The sequence below is a fragment of the Arachis ipaensis genome, chromosome B04 (genome assembly GCF_000816755.2).
Source record: "Arachis ipaensis cultivar K30076 chromosome B04, Araip1.1, whole genome shotgun sequence".
Taxonomy (NCBI): Eukaryota; Viridiplantae; Streptophyta; class Magnoliopsida; order Fabales; family Fabaceae; genus Arachis; species Arachis ipaensis.
The window spans coordinates 122,511,232-122,519,000 of record NC_029788.2 but is presented as its reverse complement, the minus strand read 5'-3'; the positions used below and the strand labels follow the sequence as shown (position 1 = coordinate 122,519,000).

Genomic DNA, 7,769 nt, shown 5'->3' with positions numbered 1-7,769 from the left:
GTTAATTGGGAATCTTGAGGCTTGAGTTTTGGTATTTTTGAGCTTAGGGAGGAACCGGCCAAGGTATGGTTTAGGTTTCTTGTATTTAATATATAATGTCTTGTGAAAACTTAAGCTAGATGATCATAGACTAGGTGTGAATGTATGAATGTGTTAAATGCTTAGTACCTTGATAATAATTGTTGAAGTAGGTTGATTATTAGTTTGGTAATGGATGTTGGTGATGGAAGTAGAATGCTAAATGATTATTTGAGGATGATTGATAAATGATAAGAATGAATATGTATATATAATGAATTATTGATGATCTTATAGGTAAAATTGAGGTATGACTAGTTGTGGTAGGAGGTGGGGTTGTGTTGCTGTGTATGATATGTTGTAGTGTTGGTTAGTTGAGTAATGTGTATAAGGATTGTGTATATAGGAGTATAATTGATTGACCTAGGATGTAGAGGTTTTGGCATTTTAAATGGTATGTTGTTGTGTTGGATACATGTATAGGAAGTGGGAATTGAGTTTGGTTTCAATGAAAATTGAGGTTTGAGGTTTTTTTTTGTAAAAAAACTGATTTTTTAGCCGAACTTTGGCGAGCCATAACTTGACTTTCGGACCCCTAATTTGTTTCAAATCTATTTTAAAACGAAAAACGGATGAAAAATGTTTTAAAACAAAAAAGTTATGCGTGTTGGAAGTTCGGAGGAAAAAACTGAAATTCTGCAGACTTAGCCATTTCTGGTCAATCTGCACTGTATGCGTATGCATACCCTTCATTCATGATGGCTCGTTTCTATCCAGCATACATGTGTACGTGGACAAGGCTATGCGTACGCGAATGGGCCAAAATGCACGCCCACGCGTACGCGTGGCTTATGCGTATGCGTGACCCCTGTTTTTAGCAAACCTAATTTTATGTTTTAAAAACCTAGTTTCAAACCTTTAAACCTCTAATTTTTTACTCTTCTAACCCTAGATCTTAGTAGTATGCCTAGTAGTGAGATGGAGCTAGGAATAGGTGGTAACTTGGAGATGAAGAAAGTTTGAGAAGTGATGATTTAGGTATGAGGAGGAAGGGTGCATATGTATATGTATATATATATATACTACTTGAATTATGAAACTGCTTAAAGAAAGGAATAAATGTTACATCTGAGTACTCTTTCTCGAAAGTGCGACCCCAAGAGATGGTGGAAGGTGAGGATCCCCTTCGTTATTCCTCCTGGTATTGTAAAATTGCCCCAGCAAAATAGTGGGAGGTTAGGATCCCCTCCTTTATTCCTACTAGGCATATGAGAACGTACCTCCTGGGTAGATGCAAGGGTTGTGGTCTCGTCCCACTTGCTCCAGGTTAGTTAGTATAGAGGCTTCCCGGATAGACGCAAGAGTTGTGGTTTCACCCCATCTACTCCGGGTTATGATGAGTTATGCAAAAAAAATGCAATATTATGATGTATAAGTGATGTTATGGACATATGAATGATTATGAAATGTTAATGAATGAATGTGAAATGATTATCTGAGATACGAGTTTCCCTGGGTAAAGTACCATGGCTTGCCACCACGTGTTTCAGGTTGAGACTCGATACTCTGTTGACCCTATATCGTAAGTATGGCCGGGCACTGTGAAAGTTCCGGATGAGCTCGCCCCCGAGGATAAACACTAGTGTGGGTGTTGTATGATTATGATTATGATTGAGTATTACTCGAGTTGGGGATGCACGACAGAGTGACAGTCCAATGGTTAGCTACCAGGACTTGTCGAGTTGGCTTGATAACCGATAGATGAGACTCATCAGCCATAGGACAGGCATGCATCATACGCATATTGCTTGTATCGCTTGATTGTGAATTAATTGGGATTGCCTAAGTGATTATAACATGCAATTTTTTATATTTGCTATCTGTATTACTTATATTCTACCTGTGTTTGCCATTGTCTGCTTGTTTGTCTCTGTAATTTCATCGAAGATGGAGGAACGGAGGAAAGGCAAAGAGAGTTAGGGTTCTAGTTAAGTTTTAGTTAGATTTAAGGAAGTGGTTAAGTTTAGAAAACCTTAGAGAACTACCCCAATTCATGGTTTCTGTCTTAGTTCTTTAAGTTTTATAATATGAGTGTCGGTGTTTTAGAATTGCCTCTGACATTTCCAGGACCTTATATCTTATATATGTGGAACCTTTACCATGCTGAGAACCTCTGGTTCTCATTCCATACGGATATTTGTGGTTTTCAGATACAGGTCAGGCGGCACCTCGCTGAGGCATGCTGGAAGCTTCTAATAGTGGAGATCCTTGTCTTTGGGGCTTTATCTTATATATATGTATATATCTAGATACTTTTATCTCCACTGCCTATGTATTTGATGTATTAACTTTCTCTTAGAGGCTATTTTGGAGAAATAGGTTCTGTAGCTTCTTCGCGAGCTAAGTCTTGAGCTTTGATATTGGTACGTTGGAATTCTCTTTTGGTTATATCTATGTTAGCTTCTCCTATCTTTTTTGTTTAACGTTTATGTGTCGTAAGTGTTGCGCTTTTCGTTTTTCCGTTTTTTATTTTAACTTTCCTTCGAAGGCTCCTAGAATAAATCTCCTTCAACTATTTTGTATATATAAGTTTTTATTTTAGAGGTCGTAGCGCCTCGCCACCTCAATTTTACATCCTAGGTATAAAGCTCTGTGTGGTAGGGTGTTACAACAGGTGGTGCACCCTTTGACAATCCTCACTTGTATTGATCTGTTGTTAGCAGTCTTCAGTACTTGACTGTCACCAAACCGGATTTGGCATATAGTGTCAATAAAGTAGCTCAGTTCATGCCAAACTCCCTTGGAGAGTCATTGGCAATTGGTTAAGCGAATTTTGCGGTGTGTAAGTGGAACAACATCATATAGTCTAAGGCTTCACAAAGACTTTTCATTGAAGATTACATAGTATTGTGACTCTAATTGAGCAAGTGATCCAAGTGACAGAAAATCTATTGGAGGTTTTTGTGTCTTTTTGGGAAGAAATTTGGTCTCATGGCATTCAAAGAAACAAGGTGTGGTAACTAGGTCGAGTACAGGGGCAGAATATAGGGCCTTGACAGATTTGGCAGCTGAACTGATTTAGATTAAAGGCCTCATTGGTGAATTAAAATAGAGTGCGACAGAGGTACCTATGGCTTACTGTGATAATCAAAGTGTAGTACTTCTAGCTGCAAATCTTATTCTCCATTCAAAATCAAAGAATTTTGAGATCGACATGCATTTTGTGAGGGATTATGTGTCAAAAAGAGTGATACATGTAAGTCATGTACCAAGCATGGTTTGGATTGCTGACACATTCACAAAGGCACTTCCCTCAGCTGCTTTCATGTTACTTAGAGACAAACTCAAGGTACAGAATTCATCAAATTCAGCTCTCTTGAATTTACGGAAACATGATAAAATGTGTGAAGAACAAATACTCAAAGAAGAGCAGAAAAAGAGAAGCAAAAATAGTTAGAAATTTCTTTACAAGTATGCTAAACTGTCCAGTTAGTTACAAAATTTCTTCCAACTCTTTTTAGATAGTTTCCATATCTATTTCGTCTATATATACACTTACCTGTATACTGATAAAGTTGATTTTGTTAAAACTTCAAGAATAAAAACCTAATTCTTCTGTTCTTCTCTTTTTCTTTCTTTTTCATTTCTCTCTTTAGGTCTCATTTTCTTTCCATTCACTAGTCTTTGGTACTTTTTTCACTATGGATCTATAATTTTTCTTAGCATGAGCATGAAAAACATATTAATTACTTCAGCCTTTAAAATTCCTTTTATTTCAGAATTATTTGTAGAGTATAATATGAATACTTGGTAGCAAAATATTTAATCACATACATTTGAATATAGAGGACCAATGTGTTAAAATGGTAAATTTTAATCATATTGCTAGATACAATGAAACAATTTTTACATGACTATAGAAATCTTTTATAATAAAAAAATTTGATGAGTTCTATTAAAAAAACTGAAATATTGATCATTTTAGATTTTGCAAATTTGCCGCCACCCTATTTTCAATAACAAATTACGATTTTATTACACATTTAAATATTTTTGTCAATTAAATTTAATCAAGTTGGTCCAAACTTAACAAAGATCACTTATACAATGTGCTCATAAATCATGCACTTTTTTTTTTACATTTTTTCTTTGCATGTTTCTTTTTCATCGTCGTTCTTTATTTTATTGCTAGCTATTGCTATGTTGCTGTGATTTTTTATTTTTCTCCTCCTCTTACCGGTGGTTATTGAAGCATTTTTATTTTTTTTATTTGATTTTTTTATTCTTGTTAAAATGGTAAAATAAAAAAATTATGAGAAGATGAAACAAAAAAAGAAAAATGAAGAGAGAAAAAAGAAGATGATGATGATGACGAGGAGGAGGAAGAGTGAAAGTTTTAAATTGTATAAAATTTATTAGAAAAATAGCACCAACATGTTTTAACAGTGACACAAGAAGTTTTTTAATTTTGAGAATGTGAAAGAAAAAGAAGAAGATAAGAGTTTTGAATTGTACAGAATTTGTAAAATAAAATTTTTTAATCATGACAGAAAAAGTTTTTAATTTTCACACTAAAATTTTTTAACCGTGACACAAGAATTTTTTTAACTGTGTCATTTCTAATTAAATGATGTACTTTTCTTAATTATCATTGAACTAGTTGAATGGAATTAAAATCATATATAGGAGGTCCAATCATTCATGTGTTAATTACAATAAATTGATGTATTTTTTGTTCTAAACACATTTAAAAGTATTTTGTTGGTTGAATGAATTAAGATTTTGGACTTGTGATTCTTTAAAGATTTATTATGTTATTTATCAAAAATTTCTGTGTCATTTTTAATTAAATGATGTGTTTTTGTTTTCGCTTAATTGACTCTAGAGTATTGAACTAATATATAAGAGATTTAATCATTCTTTTGTCATTTGCAAAAAGATATGTCGTTTGAATCTAAAACCTATTTAAATATATTTTATTGGTTGAGTGAGTCGATTTTGGACCGGTGATCTTTTGAAGTTTTCTTGTGTCATTCAATAAAAAATTCGGTACCATTCATGGAAAGCTCATGTGTCATTTACAACTAAATGATATGTTTTTATTATCGTTAAACTAATTGTATGATATTTAACTAAGTAAAAGAAGAAGATGATGATAATGAAAGAATAAAAAGGAAAAAAAAAGAGAAAAAATTAAATGCAAAAAGGAGAAGGAGGACGATGAGAAGGAAGCGGTGACGATGGCAACAATGATAATAAAGGAGAAAGAGGAGAAAAAAAAAAGAAAAGAAAAAGAAAAAAAAAACACAGCAATAACGTACATACGAAGAAGAAGAAAAAACACATACAAAAATGAAAAAACACACGCACAATAATTTAATTGGACTTTGTTATAAAATTACTTTGCTGTCTAACTTTTCTGAACAAATTAACAACAAACGCTACAAAAAAATTTGGTAATTACAACCGTTTTTTTGATCGGTTTGAACCGTTATTATTACAAAAAACAGCAATTTCAGAAAACAACGTAATCCTGAGTATCATTCTGGTTATTATGGCGGTTTTTAAAAGAATGCTACAATTTTTTATATGATAAAACGGCGATTCTAACAGCCGTTATATTCAAATAAAATGGTATTTTTTGATTGGTTAAAACAACGTTTGAAAGCACCATTTTTATCAAGTTAAAATAACATTTTGTGTTGTTTAAAACAACATTTATAAACCATCATTTTACCGGATAAAAAAAGTATTCTTCGATTGGTTAAAACGATATTAAAATTGTCATTTTTACCGGGTTAAAATGACATTTCATGTTGTTTAAAATAGTGTTTATAAATCGCCGTTTTTACTAAATTAAAAGAATATTCTTCAGTTGGTTAAAATAGCGTTTGAAAAACAAATATATTTATATATATATTTTAAATTTCACAATAACAAAAAACAATATTAATAAATAAAATATTACATAAATAAAATATTAAATATAATATATAATTTTTTATTATTAAAAATAAAAAATAATAATCCTTATACAAATAAAATATCAAATATAATATAATTTTTTAATTATACTCAGGCTTTTGTCTTTCCTTTCACATACATTTTTTTCTCTGTTCTAATCTCAGCAGAACATTACAGTACAATACAAAAAGAACAAAAAAAAACTATATCCTACCATAGCTGATCTTGATTTATAATTACGGAGGCAATAAAAAAACCGTAATAATATATATTATGGCGGTTCTTTAAAAATTGCCGTATTAAAATTTTAAACCTATTTTTTTTAATGAAAAACGATGAAAGAATTTTATATTTACATCAATATATTGATCCTAATTCCTAAACACAACTAAAGTTCTTATTTATTTATGCAACAATTCATATAGATTGAAAACTAAACAACATCCAAAATTGTAATTGGAAACGTGATTCTGTATTAAGATAGATAAATATTCTCCTAAGCTTTGGATATTCATTCCATTTTCAGCTTTGACTTTTCTTACTTCTTTTTCTATGTCATTTTGGGATAAAATTTGCTACCTCCAAGCTAATCTAAGTCTTTGTTTCAACAAAATTAAAGTAAATATTAAGTATTTAAGTGTAGCTTCGGGGGAAGCTTCACATGGAACAAAAATTCCCTCCCTCATACTATATTAATTACTTTTCATGTTTTCATGGTTTTGTAAAAGGAGCAAAAATAAATAATCCCTAGCTGACATCTATGTATATATAGCAATCCAAATTAAATGAAAATCCACTTGTATTTAATTAATTAATTTAATTTAAATCATTTTTCTCTCCTTATTAATGCAAACATAACAACACTTCTTCCACACGTGGTAGGGTTCAAGATATCATAAGAACGCACGCAAGCTTAATAAAACACTTTAATTTGGATTTGAGTATTTTGACCAACACAAAATTAAAAGGCCATTATATTCCGTTACATATTTTCCATTTTCTTGATTAAGGTTCAGTCTTCATAGAACTTCGATGTTCGAAGTGGACTTTTCTTCTTTCATTCTCTCTCAAATCTAATGCTTCGTTCTAACCCCCACACCTCACGCCATAATTTTCTCTATAAATTGGATCACATTCTCTTTCATTTTCCTCACATCACTTCTTTAGCTACTCATCATAGAGAATATAAATATACACATTAACAACACTCACGTTCATATCCATTGCTACCTCTATTGTACTATAGTTTTATATAGTAACCTTCATTAAAAAAAAACATCATGGGTCACCAAGGACTTTTGTCCAAGATTGCAACCAATGACAAGCATGGAGAGAACTCTCCATATTTTGATGGGTGGAAAGCTTATGATAGAAACCCATTTCACCCAACGAAAAATCCTCAAGGTGTTATCCAGATGGGTCTTGCTGAAAATCAGGTATATCTATACATATAATTATATTTTTTAATTTTTCTTCTTCTTCTAAAATTCATATAATGGGAGGAAGTGTTGCATGCTTGAGAAGTTGACTAATATAATAGCTTTAACTAATTTTCTTTTAAACTCATATATAGTATTCTGTAATATAATAATATATGATTTTCTGCCGGCTACAATATCATGAGATGAAGTTTGCATGCTTGACAAAGTTGACTAATATATTTATTTATTTATTGTCTTTTATTTTAATTTACAGCTTTGCTTCGATCTTATTGAAGAGTGGATAAGGAACAATTCCAAAGCTTCCATATGTACTCCTGAAGGAGTGCATCTGTTTAGAGATATTGC

At 31.7% G+C, this 7,769-nt stretch overlaps 1 protein-coding gene across 1 annotated transcript in view; it reads left to right on the top strand.

The window, feature by feature from the left end:
- The window catches only part of LOC107638081 (1-aminocyclopropane-1-carboxylate synthase 1), a 4,396-nt gene continuing 3,566 nt past the window's right edge, over positions 6,940–7,769 (top strand). The window contains exons 1-2 of the mRNA XM_016341255.2: positions 6,940–7,418; positions 7,678–7,769. The gene's annotated coding sequence lies outside the window, so the exon portion shown is untranslated. The remainder of the gene's footprint in view (positions 7,419–7,677) is intronic.